Genomic DNA, 24534 nt, shown 5'->3' with positions numbered 1-24534 from the left:
GGCACCATTGCTGGGTTGGACACTGGATTCTGGTGATATTACACCAATGTCAGCGATGAGCTCCCGCCAGCATGGGGTGCATGGTGAGTAAAAGGTTTTTGGGCTTCCCCATACAACTCCATCTATTAAATAATGACAGTGTTCTCCAGCAGAGCCATGGAGGAGCGCTGCAGGTAGCACAGGGCATTAGTATTCCTCAGCTACTGCAGACCCGGCTCTTGATGCTGGCGGTGAGTCACACGGAGAGCATCTTGCTGCCGCCGTCTATTTGTGGTTGCACATCTGATATTTAGTGAGAGAAGGCGGCAGTCCTGTATCCTGGTTACCATTGCTCCGTTTCTCGGTACATACAGATAGAGGTGCTATCAATTTACTGTACAATTATTCAGGAATGGAGCTCGTTTTTACTTTTATTTTCCTTCATTTTTTTTTTTTTTTTTACTCTGAATATTGGGAGAAATAGTCATCCATTCTTTTTTCTTTTCTTTAGTCTCTCACGACAGGAAGACATTAATTGATGCAAGTTTTATTGGCTGGTAATCTAAGGGCCATTTAACCCCTTAACGACCGCCAATACGCCTTTTAATGGGGCCAATTAAGGGTCCTTATTTCTCAGCTCAGCTTTTTAACTTCACTGAGGAATAAGTATATACTGAGAGTTCAAATTTCTCCAGGGCTCAGCTACAGGGGGTAGCTGAGACCCCAGAGAACATGATTCGGGTCAGTTTTTACTGACCCCAGTGTTGCGGTCGCCATTATTAGGGCGCATACTCACCTGCGAGAAACTCAGTTGAGTCTCGCACGTCAATACCCGGCTCTGCTGCCAGCACTCAGGAGCGGAGCGTGCGGCCACATAGCAATACATGCAGCCGCGCGCTCCGCTCATGAGTCCCGAGTGCAGTGCCGGGTATTGACATGCGAGACTCATCCGAGAAATGGACATGTGGCGCGTCCTTTCAGAACGCAGCATGTCTGTTTACCATACGGCGACGCTCCGTCGCCGCACTGTAAATTTACCATATATCGCTTATCGCGATAAGTTCCGTGCATGTGACTGCCGGGGACAGGGTAATGACCTTCGTTATTTTGGACAACGGCGGAACAGGGAGTATACTGTTGGTTTGGTTTTTTTGCAGGAGATCGAGGGCTTGGCAGGAATGAGAGTACAATAAAAAGATGTTAAAACTGTGTTGTGTTTTATTTCATTAAAATATTTTATTCTGGCTGTGTATTTTTTTTAACCATTTACAAACTTTGGATTAATAATCGATACGTGTCTTATTGACACCTCTCCATTATTAACAAGGCTTAATGTCACCTTACATTAGCAAGGTGACATTAACCCTTTATTACCCCATATCCCACCGGTACTCTGGAGTGGGAAGAGCCAGGTAAAGTTTCACAATTGGTGCATCTTTGGATGCACCAATTGTGGGGCTGCTGCAGGCTGGTATTTTTAGGCTAGTGAGGGCCAAAAATGCATGGGCCTTGCCAGTCTTTTAATACCAGGCCGCAGCAGTCTGCTTCATCTGGCTGGTTATCAAAAATACGGGGGACCCTACGCCATTTTTTTTCTAGGGGATCCCCCTATTTTTGATAACCAGCCCAGATAAGGGGTTAATATATACTGACTGTTTGTAGGTAGCATATTCAGCCTCATAATGAGAATTATCAAGTAGCTAATTCTCTTCCTTTTGGTTTGGCAGTAAAAGTAGAGGCATTGCAGCAAAAAATGTATTTGCAAGCAGGAAAGCCCCCCCCCCCCCCCTTTTTTTTTTCCCCCCAGAAGGCAGCTTTATTTCAAGTGACAAAAAAAAGCGGGCTATGAAAAAACGCATCAAAAAACGCATGAAAAGCGCAGGTGACCTGCCAGTGACCTCAGGTGCAGATTTTACCTGCGTCAAATCCTGATGCAATCCTGACCGTGGAAACATACACTAATATTGACTTTTCTGTTCGCACCTTATTCTTGATTTAATTTTTACCTTTGTCGAAGAAATCTTTGCTTGGGTTCTTTTTTTATTTGTCCTCGCACATAGATGGAGATGGTTTACATTATCCAGATATGTTCGCCATTTGCAAAACTGAACTCCAGTTCCCTAGTGGGGTACAAATTCAAATTTTTGCAAAGTCAGAGACTAACTTGCGATTCTTGACTCTAAAAAAAATGCATAAAAGGTAAATGGGGAGGGGAGAGCATATGTGATTTTGTGCAGAATTTGTCAACCCACATGTGCTAAGAAGAATCTGGTGCAAAAAATAAATTAGTATGTTAGTGTAGAAATTGAAGAATTGTCCGTCCTTAGAGCGTTTGTGCAGAATGAGAAATTGCACTGTAGGTAGTGTTTATTTCTGGAAATGGTGGGAGTAAATATTAACACGGGAGGATCAGAAAATGCTCATGATGGATGATCTGATCTAAAGACAACGTCCTCCAGAGCAGGAAGTCACAGGATCCACAGATCTTATCGGTTCTGCCTGAATCTCTGGACATGTAAATGACAGTCCCCAGGGTGCAGGCCGGATAATTGTGTCCAGCTAGTGATAGTTCATGCGACCGATCCCTGGGTTATGTTTTGGGCCTGGACGTTTGGGGGGGGGCAGATCCTTATAATTCCTATGCGTGTCTTGTCGCTTTGTTCAGAAGATGTTGATTGCTTTCTTTGTGCAATGTTACGGCTGATGCATTGAGAGAGGAGCCACTTGTCTTTATGGTGAGTTTCATTATTACTTTACAGCTGGAGGCAGACTGCGCAGGATAGGCCTGGACTTTGCAACAATCTCTGTATGTTATAAACCAGTGCAGTCCATTCTCACTATTTTTTTTTTTCTTCATGAAATATTTTTTCTTAAAAAAACAAACATAGGTTTTTATTGTTCTGTGAGGGGCTATAGTGTGTGTGTCTATCACAAGGAAAATAAATCACCATAGATGTACATAAATTATGTGTAATAATGAGAAATGACATAGGGAAAAAGTATTGAAAACATGAAGAAAGGGAGGAGCAAAACGCTCTGGAAAGTCCTGACAGCTGCTGAAATCTATCAGTAATTAGAAAGCAATCCTGATACTTGGTGACAAATAGTATCAGCTGGTTCAACTGACTGCCTATAGAAAGGTGTCTCCTTACCAAGGAGCCACTCGATAAATATCTCCTGATGGGTAAAACCAGTGAGCTGTCTCAAGACCGTAACAACCTTATTGTTGCAAAACATCCTGATGGCATTGGTTACAGAAAAAATTCTAAACTATTGAAAGTCCTAGTGAGCGCTGCTGAGGTCGTAACCTGGAAGTGGAAAGAATAATTTCACCATAAACAGGCCATGACCAGGTTCTCCTCACAATATTTCAGGCAGAGGAGAGAGGGGAATTATCACAAGAGCTGTCCAAGAGCCAATGACCACTTGTGGAGAGCTGCAGAAAGACCTGGAATCAGCAGGTACAATTGTTTCACAGAAAACTATAAGTAATGCACTCCACCTCCATGGCCTGTATGCACGCTCACCACCCAACATCCATGGCCTGTATGCCCTCTCACCATGCAAGACTCCATTGCTGAACACAAAGCATGCTCAAGTGTGTTTAAATGTTGTTGAGCAAACTTTAGACAAGCCTGTGAAAAACTGGGAGAATATGGTCTTGTCAGATGAGAACAAACTTGAACTCTTTGGATACCATAATGCCCACCATGGTTGGAAGCCAAATGGCACTGCATGTCAGCCCAAAAACACCATACCAGCAGTAAAGTGTGGAGGTGGGAACACCATTGTGTGGGGCTGTTTTTCAGCATACAGCACTGGCAAACTTCCTATAATTGAAGGAAGTGTGAATGAACAAATGTACTGAGACATTCTTAATAAAAAAAAAAATCTGCCATCTACCAAGATGACGAGAGTGGACATTCCAGCAAAACAATTTTCCCAAACACACAGCTTAGGAAACTGTCAATCGGTGTCAGAGATGGAAAATAAATCTGCTAGAATGGCCGAGCCGATCACCAGACTGGAATCCAATAGAAAATGCATAGAATTTTTCAAGTCCCATTAGGGCGTCTCATGGCAATGGAGGGGTGCAGCGTGCCTCCTCATGGAGAGATGACCACACAGTCTTCATTAGCGACTGACGTGTTCTGGGATTCAGCAATGGAGTCCCCAGCATCTTAATCCTTACGATATGAAAATGTCACATGACAGATTATTCTGTAACAGGAAAACCCTTAGACTGATCCGCCGCCGCCGCCAGATGATTGCCCGTTCTGTACTTAGGACTCTGTCATCTGTCAAAATATTTATTTCTTGGGTACAGCGAGCACTGCAAGTTTGTGTTGGAGAGATACTTGATTATTAAATACGCTGGACGTTTCTATGGTCACTGAGGGTCTTCTCGACTTGTAGAAGATAACAATCGGCCCATGGGAATAAATTATCTGTCACTGAAGCATGAAGGAGGAAAGTCCTGATCCAAACCAGGGCGCTTTTTAGGCTGCAAACTCACAAACATATTTTCCAAGTGGTGTCATTTCTGCGTGTTTGACGGAAACCCAAGTGATTTCTGGGCAAACAACCTGTAATGGAAAAGCGGAGAGATTCTGGAATCCTGTGATGGGATCACACTGTCCTCTGAACTGTTAAACTCTGGGTCACGATCAGTATGTTTCCCTTTTTCTTCACTTACTATTTGCATGCCATGAAATAGACAGCTGGGTAAAGTGATTAACTTTCATGTTGGAGGGATTTCTCCATCCAACATGTAAAATTCTCTAGTCTTTGGATAGACAGCGACTTTGGATGCAGCACAGGTCATGGAGATCGCTTAGTGCTATTACTACATTGCAGCATAATGCAAATTAATGTGGTCATGGTGCGACCACTATGGTACTGCGACCAACAAGGCACAAAAAATGTGAAAACGTGTCCTTATTTTACAGAAAATGTACAGCTCTAAAATAGTCACATAACAATCGTGTGAGAATTCCTTGATGTGTGGCACAGTTTCAGTCAGGTTACCTTCATATAGCTCCACTAGGTAGATTCTGGCAATTTAGGAGTCTGGAGAATTTGAGAATGGCAGCCCTTTTGGTTATTGCCCAATATTACTGGAAACAGATAAAAAAAAATAGATGATGGACTATTTCGTGTATATATCTGGTTGGATTCATCTTCTCCACAATACAGTACAATGCCGCCTTCAATATCTCAAGAAGCCGGAGTTATCGTGGACTCGCCCTGACTTGTGTACTGCAAGGTGTGGTCAGGTAACCATAGCCTCCAGGTATGTCTTGATCACAGTACATGGCTTCCCTTGTAATTTTTGCTCATGGCCACAAAATAAATAGATGCTGATACTGGGTGGAAGGACCTTTACTGACCTTGTTTCTCCCCCATAATATATGTATATTGTATAGTGTCTGGAACTAGCACCTATAGCTATTGTACATTGTCCACAGTTTGGAAAAAGCCCAAAACCTGAGGGCTTTCTAGGCTTAGGCTATGTGCCCGTGTTGCAGAATCTAAGCAGAATTTTCCTCATCAAAACCAGACTCCCTTGCCAGGAAATCCGCTCGCGTTTTTCTATCTTTTTTTTTTTTTTTTGCTTTTTCATTGCGTATTTGTCTCATTTTTCTTGCATTTTTCATGCGGGTTTTTTTCATGCGTCCCAATACAATTCTATAGCAGCGAAATCGCCACGATTTCGCAAAATTCATGATCATGCTGCATTTTTTTTTCACGATGCATTTGCACTGCAGAAAAAACTGCAGCATTGGCACAATTGTGGAATGCCATTAAAAATAATGGGATGCGTTTTGTAAGCGTTTTTTAAGCGTTTCCGCAGCGGAAAAACGCGGCAAAAATGCTTAAACACAATGTGGGCACATAGCCTGAGGCTACAAAGTGACTTTAGCCACAATACAAGTTGCACAGCCAAAGATCACTATTTGCTGCTGCTCCATCACAGGGTACTGCGACAAGCAAAAGCAAAAATATTATTATTATTTTTTTTTTTCTCTTTTATTTGGGGTTGCAGTCGGCTTTTACAATGTTCAATCCCGAAGTCTCATGCACACGTTGTTTATTTTTACTTACAGATTTAACTCATACTAGTGAGTGGGGAAAAATCTGCATAAAAAAAGGGCATCAAAAACTCACCAGCGCCGGCAGTAACAGCGGTGACGTCACTGCTGTGCTCTGCTTTACGGCCGGTGCTGGCACAGTCAGTGCAGGGAAGCTCTCGGCAGCAGCACAGCATTAGCAAGCGCTCCTGCCTAAAGCAGTTTTAACCCTGTGGACGCCGGGGGACGTGACAGACATCAGAAGGTGAGTATGTAGTGGTTTTTTTTTTAACTTTTACAATGGTAACCAGGGTAAATATCGGGTTACTAAGCGCGGCCCTGCACTTAGTAACCTGATGTTTACCCTGGTTACAAGTGAACACATCGCTGGATCGGCTTCACACACGCCGATCCAGCGGGTGACAGCGGGTCATCAGCGACAAAATAAAGTTCTGGACTTCTAGCTCCGACCAGCGATATCACAGCGGAATCCAGATCGCTGCTGCGTGTCAAACACAACGAGATCGCTATCCAGGACGCTGCAACGTCACGTATCGCTGTCGTTCTCGTTGGAAAGTTGCTGAGTGTGAAGGTACCTTTAGGGCAAATTTGCCTGCACAGAATTATTGTGGATTTTCACTGCAGATTCTGCTCTGAAAATCCACAGAAATTACAAAATGGTAAATGTGGTTGGGTTTAAAAATATAATTTCCTTATCAGAAAACAAATCTGATTGGAATTGGCAACATTGAAACTGCAAAATGTCAAGCGTCTTCCAGATTTTCACCTTTTTACGATATGTGGAACGAAATCTGTGTCTAAATTAAATAATGCATAACTAATAGCAGATTTAATGTGGATCTTCCGTGAAAGTCTGTAGCCCAGTCTTGTACTTTTCACCATTGAGAGTTGGTTACAATGGTATCCAGTCTGTAAAATCCTTTCAAGGTAAATAAATCTTTCTCCTGTCCTAGTAGTTTGGACACTTTTGACCTTCACTGATATTATGTAGCAAACGTGAAAGTTCAACTTGTAGCTTTCATATCAGGTCCGTGAGGCGATCCATTGTCGCGGTCATCCTGTTGGTGTGTGAAGCTGTCCAGCCATTATCAGGGTATTACATTGAGGCCCTGTGTGGTTGTTATGGTAACCAGCCGCCTCTACTGTGAGGCAAACGTGTTGCACCCCTCCTGCCGCCTCCTCTCTGAATCTATGGTTTTGCAACTCTTTCTGTTCTGCTTTTTAGATTTTCCTTATTTCTAATTTTTCTTTGAGAGACACTTAGTGTAACTGTCAACCCAATCTGCGCATCCGCTATAAGCTCAAAAAGCTAGAAGCTTATTTTTACACAAAGGACAATTCAGTATATTTTGTACTAAAATCTACATAAAGATCCTTACAAATCTCTTTTCAACCAACAGAAGCCAACACTCTTAAAGGACCATGCACCCTACAGCAAGCAGCATATAATAGGCATATCATAATTCCTATAAGCTAGTAATGTGTCTGGGGGTTATACCAGTTCTGGAGCGTTATAAGAGGGTCTGATATCAGCCACATATGATGTAATGTCTGGGGGTTATATTAGTACTGGAGTATTACTGAAGTGGGACTGTGGACTCTGTAAGACAAACCTCCGACTCCTCAATTTCTCTGACTCGGACTCCCTCATATGTGGCTTATGTTTAGGTGGTACAATTATTGTAGTAAAATGGTAACATCAGACTTAATCACCATTATGATACAATAATCAAGCTATTTAGATAGAACATAAAATATATTTATTGGAATGCACCTTTTGAACACAAACTTGAATAAATTGTATATGCACAATACACTCTGCTTTAAGTGGGGGGAAAAAACATTTTCAACAAAAACGTACTGAATAACACTTGTAAAAAAAAAAAAACCATAGAAGAAATAGTGGAAAAATGTCCACACTAGTTTGCAAATATAAAAAGTACATTTATTGATAATATATAAAGGCAAAGGACAGGGGTGAAACAAGGACAAGCGGTGAATCACAATACAGCATAAATGGTGAGAGGCCGCACATAGTGCCAAGTTGTCACAACAATAGATGCTTATCACGTATTAAAAAATAGCAGTAAGTATAAGGCATCACATATATATAACGTACCTAGTGGTATGTGACCAGGACACATGCAGTCTCTTTTTTGCGTTCATAGTCTTGTAGAACTTTTTCCACTAAGTTCTGGAGAAACTGGCTGGTGTGATTAGTGAATTAACACAGTCTTATAAAGTTTTCAAGGCAAAAACTTCTATTTCTAGAACATATGTACACACATCCTCAAGCGATGTAATGAGGCCAGATGATATATTGCAATGTGTAAAGATAAAATACAAATCTTTATTTAGTTTATAAAAACAAAACAGGATTAAAAATATATCAAGCTTATGGAACATGAAGAGACACATGGGAGTAAATCATAAAAAGTAATTATACTAGTGTGCACAAATAATATTCCATTAGAAATTCTAATGAAAGATTTGTTTTAGCACTCAAATGAAGCAAGCCAGTGATGTGTAAATGCTATCCTGAATATGCATGTAGAAGGCTATTCATCCACAATGAAGTATAAAGTGCATCGTGCAGGTGTTTCCTTGTGGATTAAAGAATTGCCATTGTGAACATCACAGGATTTTGTGTCAAATGCTCAGAAAGTGACTGGTGCATTAAAAAAGTGATCAGTGCAGATCCTTACAAAAGATGTTGTTCAAAATAATGATGAGAATCATGAAGTTTGATCAAAGTTTAGAGATGGTACTTACAAAGTGTAAGTGTCATGTGCATAACTCCCTGCTACTCCGTGCTCCTACCCTGACAGCGCCATTTCTTTCCAGAGAAATGCCAAGTTTGCGGGCCATTTTTCCATTAAGAGCTGTAAAAGCTGGTGGTGCAATTAATGATGATGGTACACAGTCTTTCACAGCAAGCTCTATGAGCGATCTTTTAACCCCTTAACAACTGCCGATACGCCTTTTAACGGCAGCAGTTAAGGGTACTTATTCCTCAGCGCCTCTTTTTATCGGCGCTCACAAATGAGTTTATTGCGCCCCCCCCCACCATCGGAAATTCTAGCCGAAACCCCGGAGAACATGATTCGTGTCTGTTTTTACCATCCCCAGTGTTGCGATCATGCTTATTCACAGAATAACGGCGACCGCAAAAAAAAAAAAAAAAAGTCCAATTTCCCATTTAATTTCTCCACTGATATGATCTAGCACATCATCCTGCATTCCTGGGTGATGTCCCGCGGCGTTGTCTTCCGGGAAGAAAATGTCGGGCAACAATAGGGGATTTCTCCTATTGTTTAATTTTGATAGACCCTATAGTAAAATCAAACCCCCGTTTATCACCTTCTTTGTTAGGTAAAAATAATAAAATTTAAAAATTTATTTATTTCCATTTTATCATTGGGGTTAGGGTTGAGGCTAGGGTTGGGGTTAGAGCTAGGATTAGGGGTGGAGTTAGAGTTAGGGTTGGGCTACAGTTGGGGCTAGGGTTAGAGCTAGGGTTGGGGCTAGGGTCAGAGCTAGGGTTAAGGTTGGGGCTAGGGGTGTGTTATGGTTGGGTTTAGGGCTGTCTTAGGGTTGGAGTTAGAATTGAGGGGTTTCCACTGTTTAGGTACGTCAGTGGGTCTTCAAACGCGACATGGCGCCCGCCATTGAGTCCAGCCGATTTTGCGTTCAAAAAGTCAAATGGTGCTCCCTCCCTTCTGAGCCCCGCCATGCACCCAAACAGTGGATTTTCACCACATATGGGGTATCTGCGTACTCAGGAGAAATTGCACAACAAATTTTGTGGTCCATTTTCTCCTGATAGCCTTGTAAAAATAAAAAAAAGTTTAATTCCAAAGTACCGTATTTTCCAGCGTATAAGACGACTTTTTAACCCCTCAAAATCTTCTTAAATGTCGGGGGTCGTCTTATACGCCGGGTACAGACAAATGTGCATATGGTGGGTGGGGGGGAGTGGTCCCGATGATGAAGAGAGGGGGCGTCTCACAGGAAAGTGTGAGTGGAGTAGCCCCGTTACCTCATTGCGGCAGCGTGGGGGTCTCTGTGCTGGGGAGCGGCGGCTGCTCATTGCGGTAGCATAGGGTTTCTGTGCTGGGAGTGGCAGCTCCTCTTCGTGCCGTGGGGGCTCTGTGCTGTGGGGCGGTGCATCTTCTTGCAGCATCGGGGCTCCTCCGGCATCTCCTCAAGGCCCGGAGACACCGGCAGCTCCATTGCTGCGATGCGGTGGCCTCTGGGAAAATGGCCGCTGGGGGCGGCGCATGCTCAGATTCAGATCTCGTCCCGAGATCTCGGGAGACGAGATCTGAATCTGAGCATGCGCCGCCCCCAGCGCGGCCATTTTCCCGGAGGCCACCGCATCGCAGCAATGGAGCTGCCGGTGCCTCCGGGCCTTGAGGAGATGCCGGAGGAGTCCCGACGCTGCAAGAAGATGCACCGCCCCACGGCACGAAGAGGAGCTGCCGCTCCCAGCACAGAAACCCTATGCTACCGCAATGAGGAGCCGCCGCTCCCCAGCACAGAGACCCCCACGCTGCCGCAATGAGGTAATAGGGGGCTACTCCACTCACACTTTCCTGTGAGATGTCCCCTCTTCATCATCGGGACCACTCCCCACCCCAAAAGGCACATTAGTCACCGGCCCAATAAGACGACATACGGCATATAAGAAGACCCCCGACGTTTAAGAAGATTTCATATTTTAACCGGAAAAGTTGGGAGGTCGTCTTATACGCCCAGTCGTCTTATATGCCGGAAAATACGGTACATTTTTTGTGAAAAAAGTAAAATGTTCATTTTTTCCTTCCACATTGCTTAAGTTATCGTGAAGCACCTGAAGGGTTAATAAACTTCTTGAATGTGGTTTTGTGCACCTTGAGGGGTGCAGTTTTTAGAATGGTGTCAATTTGGGGTATTTTCTGTTATATTGACCCTAAAAATAATGGTTTTGTAAATTTTGTTGGAAAAATTAGAAATCATTGGTCAACTTTTAACCCTTATAACGTCCTAACAAAAAAAAAAATTGCTTTAAAGATTTGTGCTGATGTGATATGACTCTTTGATTTAAGGGCACAAAAATTAAAAGTTTGAAAATTGCAAAATTTTCAAAATGTTTGCCAAATTTCCGTTTTTTTTTCATAAATAAAAGCAAGTCATATCGAAGAAATTTTATCACTAACATGAAGTACAATATGTCACGAAAAAACAGTCTCCGAATCAGTGGGATCCTTTGAAGCGTTCCAGAGCTATAACCTCATAAAGTGACGTGGTAAGAATTGTAAAAATTGGCTTAGTCATGAAGTACAAAATTGGCTCTTCCACTAAGGGGTTATACATATCTGCTGTCATTGTTACAATAACTTTGTCCCTTACAAAAAATCTTGTAACTGAAGTTTGAGACTCTTTCCTCTTCCTTTGTATGGTGGGAAGTGCTGGGCTCTGGTTTCTTGGTGTCGATGTGATCTTTCTCAGTCACAGCTTTGAAAATGTATGGTTGTAAGTGTTGTAAATGTCTTTTTAGATTGGAAGCTGTATTAGGAGCATTTTTATCACAGCCTGAATATGCACCGATTTTGAGCTCACACCATTTTTCATCTGTCATACAGTGACGCACAAAATATTTTTCTTTCTTTAGTTAATGTGAAATTCTCAAATACAGCGGACTTCATATGAGGCTTCTTCGACATTTTGTAAATTAGAGATGGTGAATCCAGATATTAAAGTTTGGAGTCTGTACCGGTCACCTTCTGTTCGGGCATGGACACCGAACACTGACTTCACCAGGAAGTCTGTGTTACTGTTTGGGTTCGGCCCCCAAACACCAGGCGTTTGACCTGCTGTCATATGTATGACAGCGTGGCAAACAGCGGTAAAATCATCACTGCCTGTCAAACTGCTGCGATTCCCATGTTTTCATAAGACATCGTGAGCCCCCAGCTGTGATCGGAGGTATAAAGTTTACCTCCGGTCATTGGTGCTTCCATCAGCCGACGCCTGCTGCCGCGAATAACACTTGAGAGCAGGAGCGGCTGATAAGAGTATTCGTCATCCGGCTCATGCGCTATAACTACATAATTGTAAAAAATTGTGTGAGTTCCCCTGTATTTTTGATAGCCAGCCAGGCAAAACTCACAGCTGGGGGCTTCAACCCTCAGCTGTCAGCATCAGTAAGGCTAGTTATCAAAATTAGAGGGGTCCCCACACTGTATTTTGAAATTATTTAAATAATAAAAAAAAAAAAACGACGTGGAGTGCCCCCTTATTTATTTATTTTTTCAACAAGCCAAGGGGGCTGGTATTCACAGGCTGGTAAGGGGCCATGGATGTTGCCCCTCCCACCCAGCCTAAAAAGCATTTTATTTGAAATAAAACAAAACCCTTTTTTACTTTTTTTTTTTTTTATTATTTTAACCCCTTAAGCCCCGAGGGTGGTTTGCACGTAAATGACCGGGCCAATTTTTACAATTCTGACCACTGTCTCTTTATGAGGTTATAACTCTGGAACGCTTCAACGGATCTTGGCGATTCTGACAATGTTTTCTCGTGACATATTTTACTTCATGATAGTGGTAAAATTTATTCGATATAACTTGCGTTTACTTGTGAAAAAAAATGGAAATTTGGCGAAAATTTTGAAAATTTCGCAATTTTCCAACTTTTAATTTTTATGCCCTTAAATCACAGAGATATGTCACGCAAAATACTTAATAAGTAACATTTCCCACATGTCTACTTTACATCAGCACAATTTTGGAACCAAAATTTTTTTTTGTTAAGTAGTTATAAGGGATAAAAGTTGACCAGCAATTTCTCATTTTTACAACACCATTTTTTTTAGGGACCACATCTCATTTGAAGTCATTTTGAGGGGTCTATATGATAAAAAATACCCAAGTGTGACACCATTCTAAAAAACTGCACCTCTCAAGGTGCTCAAAACCACATTCAAGAAGTTTATTAACCCTTCAGGTGTTTCACAGGAATTTTTGGAATGTTTAAATAAAAATGAACATTTAACTTTTTTTCACACAAAATTTATTTCAGCTCCAATTTGTTTTATTTTACCAAGGGTAACAGGAGAAAATGGACCCCAAAAGTTGTTGTACAATTTGTCCTGAGTACGCTGATACCCCATATGTGGGGGTAAACCACTGTTTGGGCGCATGGCAGAGCTCGGAAGGAAAGGAGCGCCATTTTACTTTTCAATGCAAAATTGACTGGAATAGAGATGAGATGCCATGTTGCGTTTGGAGAGCCCCTGATGTGCATAAACATTGAAACCCCCCACAAGTGACACCATTTTGGAAAGTAGACCCCGTAAGGAACTTATCTAGATGTGTGGTGAGCACTTTGACCCAACAAGTGCTTCACAGAAGTTTATAATGCAGAGCCGTAAAAATAAAAAAAAATTTTTTTTCACAAAAATGATTAGCCCCCAGTTTTGTATTTTCCCAAGGGTAACAGGAGAAATTGGACCCCAAAAGTTGTTGTCCAATTTGTCCTGAGTACGCTGATACCCCATATGTGGGGGGTAACCACTGTTTGTGCGCATGGCAGAGCTCGGAAGGGAAGGAGCACTGCTTTACTTTTTCAATGCAGAATTGGCTGGAATTGAGATCGGTCACCATGTCGCGTTTGGAGAGCCCCTGATGTGCCTGAACAGTGGAAACTCCCCAATTCTACCTGATACCCTAAACCAAACACACCCCTAACCCTAATCCCAACGGTAACCCTAACCACACCCCCTAACCCTGACACACCCCTAATCCCAACCGTAAATGTAATCCAAACCCTAACTTTAGCTCCAACCCTAGCCCTAACCCTAGCCCTAACCCTAACCCTAGCCCTAATCCTAATGGGAAAATGGAAATAAATACATTTTTTTAATTTTATTATTTTTCCCTAACTAAGGGGGTGATGAAGGGGGGTTTGATCTACTTTTATAGCGTTTTTTTCATATCGGATTTTTGTGATTGGCAGCCGTCACACACTAAAAGATGCTTTTTATAGCATTATAGCAAAAAAGTTTTTGCGTCTCCACATTTTGAGACCTATAATTTTTCCATATTTTGGTCCACAGAGTCATGTGAGGTTTTGTTTTTTGCGGAACGAGTTGACGTTTTTATTGTTAACATTTTCGGGCACATGACATTTTTTGATCGCTTTTTATTCTGATTTTTGTGAGGCAGAATGACCAAAAACCAGCAATTCATGAATTTCTTTTGGGGGAGGCGTTTATACCGTTCCACGTTTGGTAAAATTGATAAAGCAGTTTTATTCGTCGGGTCAGTACGATTACAGCGATATCTCATTTATATCATTTTTTTTGTGTTTTGGCGCTTTTATACGATAAAAGCTATTTTATAGAAAAAAATAATTATTTTTGCATCGCTTTATTCTGAGGACTATAACTTTTTTATTTTTTTGCTTATGATGCTGTATGATGGCTTGTTTTTTGCGGGACAAGATGACGTTTTCAGCGGTACCATGGTTATTTATAATCATCTTTTTGATCGCGTGTTATTCCACTTTTTGTTGAGCGGTTTGATAATAAAGCTTTTTTTGGCTCGTTTTTTTTTTCTTACGGTGTTCACTGAAGGGGTTAACTAGTGGGACAGTTTTATAGGTTGGGTCGTTACGGACGCAGCGATACTAAATATGTATACTTTTATTATTTAAAAAAAAAAAAAAAGATAAAGAAATGTATTTATGGGAATAATAATTTTATTTTTTTTTCTTTATTTAGGAATATTTTTTTTTAATTTTTTTTTTACACGTGGAATTTTTTTTTAAACTTTTTTACTTTGTCCCAGGGGGGACATCACAGATCGCTGATCTGACAGTTTGCTCAGCACTCTGTCAGATCAGCGATCTGACTGACAGCGCTGCAGGCTTACCAGCGCCTGCTCTGGACCCGGAAGTAATCCCTGCAGGACCCGGATGCAGCCACACGGCCATTTTGGATCCGGGGCCTGCAGGGATAGGAGGTAAGAGACGCTCGGAGCAACGCGATCACATCGCGTTGCTCCGGGTGTCTCAGGGAAGCACGCAGGGAGCCCCCTCCCTGCGCGATGCTTCCCTATACCGCTGGAACACTGCGATCATGTTTGATTGCAGTGTGCCGGGGGTTAATGTGCCGGGGGCGGTCCGTGACCGCTCCTGACACAAAGTGCCGGATGTCAGCTGCGATAGTCAGCTGACACCCGGCCGCGATCGGCCGCACTCCCCCCGTGAGCGCGGCCGATCGCATATGACGTACTACCCCGTCACTGGGAATTAAGTCCCAGGTCACCTCGAGGGGATAGTACGTCATATGGGATTAAGGGGTTAAAAATAACAAACTCAGTTATACTCACCTAGCATCTAATTCCACTGAATCCCTTGTCTCTTGTAATAAAACATAACTTAAAAAACAACAATGTCCCTCACCTATCCATTTTTCTGTCCCACGCCATAATCGATGTCAGTGGGTTAAATAGTTTTCAACCTGGATGGGGTAAAGTGTGATCGTCCAGGGTGAGAAACACTGTTGAATGAGCTGTTGCGAGCGAAGCATCAGTGACTAGCAGTGATGTCATTGAGGTTACTGCCGGTCACTGAGGCTGCGTTGCCAGTCAGGCTGAACTGCGGTGACCTCAGTGAGATACCCCCTAGCACCGTGAAAAAGTTTCACTGAGCAGAGGCAAGTTCACCTGGAGAATTTCACTGCTGTGAATTTGAACTGCAGTGAACTCTGTACCGTGAGACTTTCTACCAGTGCTACCAGGGATTTCACCGAGGTCCCCGCAGCAGCTCATTCACCAGTTATTTTCAGCCTGGACTATCGCATCTTGGCACTGTCTAGGTTGAAATCCGTTTATCCCCATGGCATGGATTATGGCATGGGACAGAATGATGGCCAGGTGAGGGATTATTGTTGTTTTTTATTTTTGTTTTTTTACAGGAGACAAGGGATTCAGTGGAAATAGGCGTTTGTTGAGTATAACAGTGTTTTTTAAAACCTAATTTTTATTAAAATTTTTGAAAAATACATTTATATACCAGATTGTATAGAAAAAAAAACAGATGCCTGTACGCAGGAATGGCAGATAATGCTGACTTTAGCGAATTAAGCTGGCACGAAATAGAACACAGAAATTGAAATTAAAAACCTTATTATTATTTTTCCTATCGCCACGACAGCACCCTACGAGAGAGGGGATCCACCCACCATCTTGGGCAGGAACCTACAGGATTTAAAGGGGCGGTCCCCCTCACCACTCCAGTTTGGGTTCCTGTCCTAGATGGGAACAGACAGGTGCGGAAGCACGAAGCTCTTACCCAGCTCCATCAGCCTCTGTGCGGTGTCTGCGGGAACGGCAGAGACGGGGATGCTGGAAGCAGCGTCGGGGGTGTCCTGCTTGCAGACCCCTCCTCGTCTGGCCATGTGGAGACCTTGTCCCAGGGGTCGGGCAGAGCCGCCCTGGGTCGCGAGAGCGCGGCGCCGACTCGGCGTCTCATCAGTGCTGGAGATCCGGAAGTAGTTGATACACTTCCGGTGGAGGCCGGGGGAGGAGGCACGGCTGCAGCTATTAAACAGCGGTGGCTGTGGAATGAGTGAGCGACAACATGTCCTCGGTAGGGGACGCAGAGCACCTTCAGGTGGAGGTGCCTGAGCAGCGCAGCAAGAGCGGTAGCCGCTCAAGGAGTAGCAGCAGTGTGGTACGGGGGCAATCGCGTGCGAGCGCCCCAGCGTCACGTGTGGATTCACCTCCTCCAAAACCGGTACCTTTGGGGTCAGCCTTTGGTGAGTGTTAAAGTTACACCTAGTGCTGGTATGGTCCGTTTTTTTCTTGTGCTTTGTTGTAGGTCAAAAAGACATCAAAGTCTAAACCTAAGCACTGTGCATTATGCACAGTACCCTTGCCTGATAGCTATAATAAAAGGCTTTGCCAGGCTTGTATCTGTCGGTCCTTAGAGGAAGAGGCTCCCCTTCGTTCATCAGACCTCAGGGCGGTCATCAGGGAAGAAATAAATTATTCCCTTAAAGGCAGTCGCCATGAGAGGTCTATGAGGGACTTATCACCCGGATCTAGCCCGTCTTTACGGGAGGGCGAATGTTCAGGCTCCTCATCACCATCCTCCTCGGATGAAGAGGGAAGGCCATGTTTTTCGGTGGATAATATGGATGTATTCTTTAAGGCGGTTCGCACAACCATGGGGGTTGTGGAGAACAAGGAGCCGAGATCAACTCAGGATATAATGTTTGCGGGCTTGTGTCAGAAGAATCGTAGGTCATTTCCGGTAGTAGACACAGTTAAGGACCTTATTAAGCGTGAATGGGATAAGCAGGACAAAGGTTTTTTGCCGTCATCTGCAAAGAGAAGATATCCCTTTGATGATAAGGATTTAGCTGAGTGGGTGAAGGTCCCTAAAGTGGACGCAGCCGTGGCTTCTACATCTAAGTCAGGTACTTTACCTCTAGAGGATGTAGGTCTTCTAAAGGATCCGTCAGATAGAAAAGTGGATATGTTTCTGAAAAAGGTTTGGGAGTCGTCGTCAGGAGCATTCAATCCTGCAATCTCTAGTACTTGCACTGCCAGATCAGTTATGGTCTGGGTAACCCAGCTGGAGGAGCAGCTGAAATCTAAGGTGCCTAGAGACAAATTACTGAACTCCCTGTCTCAGATTCGTGAGGGTGTGGCGTATTTGGCAGATGCGTCGGTGGACTCTCTGAAGCTTGCAGCCAGATCAGCGGGAATCTCGAATGCTGCCCGGCGAGCCCTATGGCTTAAGACCTGGAAAGGGGATGCTCAGGCTAGAGCTAAACTGTGTACTATTCCATGCAGGGGTGAGTACTTATTTGGCCCTGTGCTGGATGACATCCTTGCCAAGGCAGAGGATAGGAAGAAGGGATTTCCTAAAGTATTCAATCCTACCTTTAGGAATACCTTCAAGAAACGCATGCCATACCGGAGACCTTATTCAAACCGGGATTGGGAGTCGACGGAGCCAAGGAAGAAAGGTTCAGACTTCAATACCTCATCATCATCTTCAAGACGTAGACGCAATTACCGATAAATCACAACTTCCAGTAGGGGGCAGGTTAAGATATTTCTATAGTCAATGGGCCAGAATAACTTCCAGCAGCTGGATTCTGGGTATAGTTGCGTCAGGATTAAAATTAGAATTTCGGGAGATACCTCCTGGTTACTATGTATTGACTGCCCTCAATTCTTCAGATCAACAGGAGGCACTGGAAAGAGAGGTTCAGCTGTTGAGACAAAAGGAGGTTATTGTAGAGGTACCGAAAGATCAGGAAGGGGAGGGATTTTATTCCCCTTTATTTTTGATTTCCAAGACTGATGGATCCTTTCGAACCATCATAAATTTACGAAAGATGAACAAATTTCTACAATACCATGCCTTTAAAATGGAATCCATTAAATCAGCGACTAAACTTCTTTTTCCCAGGTGTTATATGACAGTCCTGGATCTACAAGATGCGTACTACCATCTGCCCATTCACAAGGATCATCAGCGGTTCCTCAGAATGGCGGTGCTCTTGAACAATCAGGTCAGACATTTTCAATTTAGGGCAATGCCATTTGGATTGTCTATGGCACCGAGGGTGTTTACTAAGATCATTGCGGAAGTAATGGCCTATATCAGAGAACAGGATACATTAGTTATACCCTACTTGGATGACTTCCTGGTAGTGGGAAATTCATTTCTCCAGTGTAAGATTCTCCTAAACTGTATAATATCATCTCTGCAGGACCTGGGTTGGCTGGTCAACCTAAAGAAATCAAAACTAGAGCCATCAACGGGTCAGACTTTCCTCGGTATTCTGCTAAATTCAGAGGATCAGCTAGGTCTCCTTCCAGAAGAAAAAAAGCAGAGGATTATGCACAAAGTCAGGACTGTAAGAAAATATCCAGATCTGACCTTGAGAGACGCAATGTCTCTTCTGGGGTCGTTAACATCATGTATACCGGCCGTTCAGTGGGCTCAATTCCATACTCGGATATTGCAAACTCAGATCTTAGATGCGGAAAGAAGTCTTCAAGGTCGCCTGAACGGAAGACTCAGACTATCCACCGCCACTCTTTACAGTCTGAAATGGTGGCTAAATATGGCACATTTGTCAAAAGGGGTACATTGGGGAATAGTACCAGACAACACGGTCACAACCGATGCCAGCCCGATAGGATGGGGAGCTCACATAGGAGATATTTGGACACAAGGGCAATGTTCTCTCCTAGAAACCCAAAGATCCTCAAATTGGAAGGAACTTACGGCAGTAAAATATACCCTACTCAGGTGGCTACCGATCTTGCGGGATTCACATGTAAGGGTACAGTCAGACAACATGACAGTAGTGGCATATCTCAACCATCAGGGAGGGACAAGGTCAAGATCTCTAATGAACACCACCGCAGACATAATTGGCATAGCCGAAGCTCACTTCCTCTCTCTATCAGCAGTCCACATACGAGGAGAACACAATACAGAGGCAGATTACCTCAGCCGTCATTCTCTACGTCAGGGAGAATGGTCTCTAAACCGGCTAGTGTTCAAACAGATAGTGGGTCTTTGGGGGTTACCCGTTATAGATCTGTTTGCTACAAGGGAAAACAGACAGACCAGGAAGTTTTCATCCCTTCGGGTAGCAGACAAACCTTGTATAGTGGACTCCCTTCAGGCTCATTGGGATTTCCCTCTAGCATATGCATTTCCCCCAATGTGTCTGATTCCTCTAGTTCTCAAGAAGATCAGGGAGGAGAGGGCGAGAGTAATCCTAATTGCCCCCTTCTGGCCCAGGAGGGCATGGTTCTCCTTACTCAGGGCAATGTCAGTGACCGACCCTTGGGTGTTGCCCTCGAGTCCGGAACTTCTCTCTCAAGGTCCATTTCGTTACCCCAATGTGGAGTCTCTACATTTGACGGCGTGGAATTTGAGAGGGAGACGCTAGAGAGAAGGGGTTTCTCAAACGCCTTAATATCTACCCTTTTAAGTAGCTGAAAAGAAGTTACTACTAAAATTTATTCTAAGGTCTGGAAGAAGTTCCTTGCCTTTCATCAACATCCATTAACAGACAAGGTTCCAATTCCGGCAATTCTGGAGTTTTTACAGAAAGGCCGAGAATTGGGGTTGGCGGTAAATACCCTTAGAGTTCAGGTATCAGCCCTAGGAGCATTGTATAACAGCAATGTGGCGGGAATTAGATGGGTATCCAGATTAATTAAAGCTAGTGAACGTAGTAACCCGATTCATATTGCTAGATTACCGCCATGGGATCTAAATTTGGTTTTGGATGCTTTAACAGAACCCCCCCTTTGAGCCGTTAGATTCTGTCTCCATTAAAATTTTAACTTTAAAGTAGTAGCCTTGACTTCTGCTAGAAGAGTGAGTGATATGCAAGCATTGTCAGTAGACCCTCCCTATCTAATGGTCTTTCAGGATAGGATTGTTTTAAAACCAGATCCAGCATATTTACCAAAGGTAGCTTCCAAGTTCCACAGAAGTCAGGAGATATATCTACCATCATTTTGTGACAATCCAGTTTCAGCAGAAAAACAGAAATGTCATATGCTAGATGTTAGAAGAACAGTATTAGAATACTTGCACAAGACCGAACCTTGGAGGCAGAGTAGGGCTCTGTTTGTTTCCTTCCAGAATCCAAGGAAAGGGACGAGTGTAACAAAAGGTTCTATCGCCAGATGGATCAGAGATGCAATGTCTTGCCTATTCTGCCAAAGGTCAAATACCACCGGAAGGCATCAAGGCCCACTCTACTCGAGCCATGGCCTCATCCTGGGCGGAGAAAACAGACGTCTCCATAGACGTGATATGTAAGGCGGCAACTTGGTCATCTCCTTCCACCTTTTATAAACATTACCGTCTTGATCTATCATCTAAGGCCAACTTAGAATTTGGCCGTTCAGTACTTAGTTCTGTGTTCCCTCCTAGGTGATTAGTCTTTGAAAGTCTCTCGTAGGGTGCTGTCGTGGCGATAGGAAAACCGGTTTTTACTTACCGGTAATATGATTTTACAGAGTCCACGACAGCACCCGCACATTCCCCCCCGGTAGTTAATCACTGGATTCCTGCACTCTGTTGGAAGGTGTGCCTTTAGTTGTCACTCTTTAGAGGTGATGGTATTTAGTAATGTTTAAGTATATATGATTGTGTACTAACTCAATGGCGGTGTCCCTTATACTCTGAAATACAAACTGGAGTGGTGAGGGAGACCGCCCCTTTAAATCCTGTAGGTTCCTGTCCAAGATGGTGGGCAGATCCCCTCTCTCGTAGGGAGCTGTCGTGGACTCTGTAAAATCCTATTACCGGTAAGTAAAAACCGGTATTTATTTAAATAGCACCATTAATTCCATGGTGCTGTACATGAGAAAGGGGTTACATACAGGGTTATAGATATCGTTTACAGTAAACAGGTTTACAGTGACAGACTGGTACAGAGGGGAGAGAACCCTTTCCTTGAGGACTTACATTCTATGGGATAGTGGGGAAGAGACAGAAGGTAGGGGTGAGGCGGCGGCTCTGGCGGTGGTGAACCTTAAACTAACATCAACTATTTGAATATGTGAACTAGCTGACGTTAAGCTATATTGAACACCATCATGAAAAACTGTTATATTGTGATTAAATTATAAACCTAGACCTGGAAATATCCTCCCCTACTTTAATTCAGCCATAGTAACACCAGGTTGTTTTTTAGATCCTCTAGTATGTACCAAGCGGTAGATGTGAAAGGCTCAACCATACTCCTTTTTCTCCCCAAAGAGCTGCAATTCACAATAAATTGCCTCCATTTCAAAAGAAACTTGTCCGCTTGTGTTTCTTTATTACATAAGGCATCCCTTTGCTCCACCTCCATAAAATGCTTTATTTGTGCTATTAATTGTACAATGGAGGATAAGTTTGGATCAAGCCAATATTTAAGGAGCAGTTTCTTCACCAATATAAGCAAAGTATGCATCAGTATAGGAGGACCACCCATCTTCTTGCCAATATCATCCGTATTATTCCAGAACTGTAATAAGGCTAAATAGGGAGACAGGGTGTATCTCAGACCCCAAATAGTATTAACCAAGTTTGAAACTAGTACCCAAAATGAAACCGTTGCAGGGCAAGACCAAAGGCCGTTCATGAGATCAGAGTTAGTAGTATAACTGTGTTTATTTTTTAATAAAAAAAAAGTAAAAGTGTTGTTTTTTTTATTTAAAATAAAAGACTTTATTCTGGCTGTGTCTTCATTTACTATAAAGCCATAGGATTAATAATGGATAGGTGTCTTATAGACGCCTCTCCATTAGTAATCCGTGGGCTTGATATCACCTGACAATACAAAGATGACATCAACCCCACAAATATGAACCCCACTTACTGCCGCTACAGGGCAAGTGGAAAGAGCCAGACAAAGTGCCAGAATTGGCACATCTAATAGATAGATGCACCTTTTCTGGGTGGCTGTGGGCTGCTATTTTTTGGTGGTGGTGGGGGGGCAATATCCATGGCCCCTTATGAGCCTGAGAATACCAGCCCCCAGCTGTCTGCTTTGGCTTGGCTGGTTGTCAAAAATGGGGGGACCCCACTACGTTTTTTAAAAATTATTTAAATAATTAAAAAATATGACGTGGCAACCCCTCTTTTCTTGATAACCAGCCTTGTTGAAGCTGACAGCTAAGGGTTGCAGCCCCCAGCTGTGAGTTTTGCCTTGTTGGGTCTCAAAAATACAGGGAAACCCACAACTTTTTTTATTTATTTATTTATTTACAGGGCAGGCGCCTGCTGAAAAATACTCCCATCGACCACTCCTGCTCTCACTGTTATTAGCGGCAGCAGGCGTCGGCTGATGGGAGCAGTAGCCCCATCAGCCAAAACCAATGACCGGAGGTAAAACGTTATACCTCCGATCACAGCTGCTGACTCACGCAGTGTCTTTGATAGCATGGGAACCGTGGCTGTCTGAATGGCGATGATGATTAGAAGCAGTGTTTGCAGTGTTCTCATGCACGTGACAGCGTGGCACACACTGGATGTGAGAGCCCCCCCATTCAAGTGAGTGGGGTCCGTGTACTGTTTTGGTATCCAAACCTTTTGTATGTTCAGCCTAACCCGCAGGACCCAAACATCTCTATTTGTAATTATATATATTAGCTCTGAAAATAATTGTCCTTTTACATAAAAAAAAGTATATTGTAATTCCTGCAAGAATAGGGAATTTTGGATAGTAATAAAGCAAACTTTTCATAAATCAAAAGTACAGATGACAAAAAGTTTGTAATGCATGTTATTAGATAGCTTTACTCTGAACATTTAATTTCAGGCATTTCTCAGGGTACAGCTCAGTAAATGTTTCATATCCTGATGCTTCACGGCCTATGAAGAGGGGAGGAGGGAGGAAGCAAGTTTGTGCTGAATCATACCCCAGAAAGAAACTGAAACTGGTACCATAGCTAATAACCTAAAGAGCATCAGATCAACTAATCTCCCCAAACATGATATCAGAAGAAAAGAAAACTAAAAGATGAACTGGACTATTCATTTATGCACAGTTTATTGAAAGTTTAGATATGCTTCAAGTAGTGCTTGCCTATCCTGTTTTCCGTTCACTCTAGCAGTTCTTGTGATGAGTGCAGAGCTGCAGGCATTCCTTATCAGTGCCTTTTTGCTCTGATCTTTAGAGGAGGAGCTTTACTACTGAGCATGTACAGCAAGTGCAGCACAGATTCATCTCCACCAAAAGAGATCCTTAGGTCAGGAATAGAACAGACATTTATAAGACATTTCATAACTTTCCCAAATTCTTATGAAAAAATATTCAGCACATCCTGCATTTAAATACTGTACCCGATTTATTAGGTTTTAGTAGACTGAGTCAGTCCATTTTATACTGACTCCTACTCCACAGCCCTGGTTATAAGAGGCTAATATCAGTCACATATGATGTAATGTCTGAAGGTTATATCAGTACTGGAGCGTTATCAGACCCTCTTATATCAGTCCCTCATTTATAAAGTAGCTTTATATTATATCGGTGCTGGAGCCTTCATGCAGATCATCTAATCAGAGTGATTCCTGCCATAAACAGTAGATCCTAAAACATCCTGCTATTCCAAATTTCACGTCATTCCAGTATTATGTTTTGATAATTGCATTTCGAGCCTGGGAAAGCCACGAATCCCGCTCAGATTGTATCACCGCTCAGTGATGGAATACGTTTTCCATTTGTTTATCTGTGACCCTGAAATCTGTAGTTTAACTTGTAGTCTGTGCTTTTGGGTATCATTCATTTCTCTTTCTATAGTGAGCTTGGGGAAGAGATTTTGTTGAGAGAGGGACATTTCTCATAAACTATTGGGTGTAATAAAGTCCATATTCTTTCTAGAGCTGCAGGAGTGGTCACTGGCACGTACCCCAGTACCTGAAGCTTCTGCTGTTA

General features: G+C 43.0%; 1 protein-coding gene across 3 annotated transcripts in view; it reads left to right on the top strand.

Annotated features, from left to right (window-relative positions):
• ITPK1 (inositol-tetrakisphosphate 1-kinase) overlaps nucleotides 1–24534 on the top strand; it is a 139024-nt gene that overhangs the window by 7573 nt on the left and 106917 nt on the right. The window lies entirely within an intron of this gene.

Source organism: Ranitomeya variabilis, chromosome 1 (assembly GCF_051348905.1).
Source record: "Ranitomeya variabilis isolate aRanVar5 chromosome 1, aRanVar5.hap1, whole genome shotgun sequence".
NCBI classification, from domain to species: Eukaryota; Metazoa; Chordata; class Amphibia; order Anura; family Dendrobatidae; genus Ranitomeya; species Ranitomeya variabilis.
The sequence above is the reverse complement of the archived record's forward strand: the minus strand, read 5'-3'. Positions and strand labels throughout refer to the sequence as shown.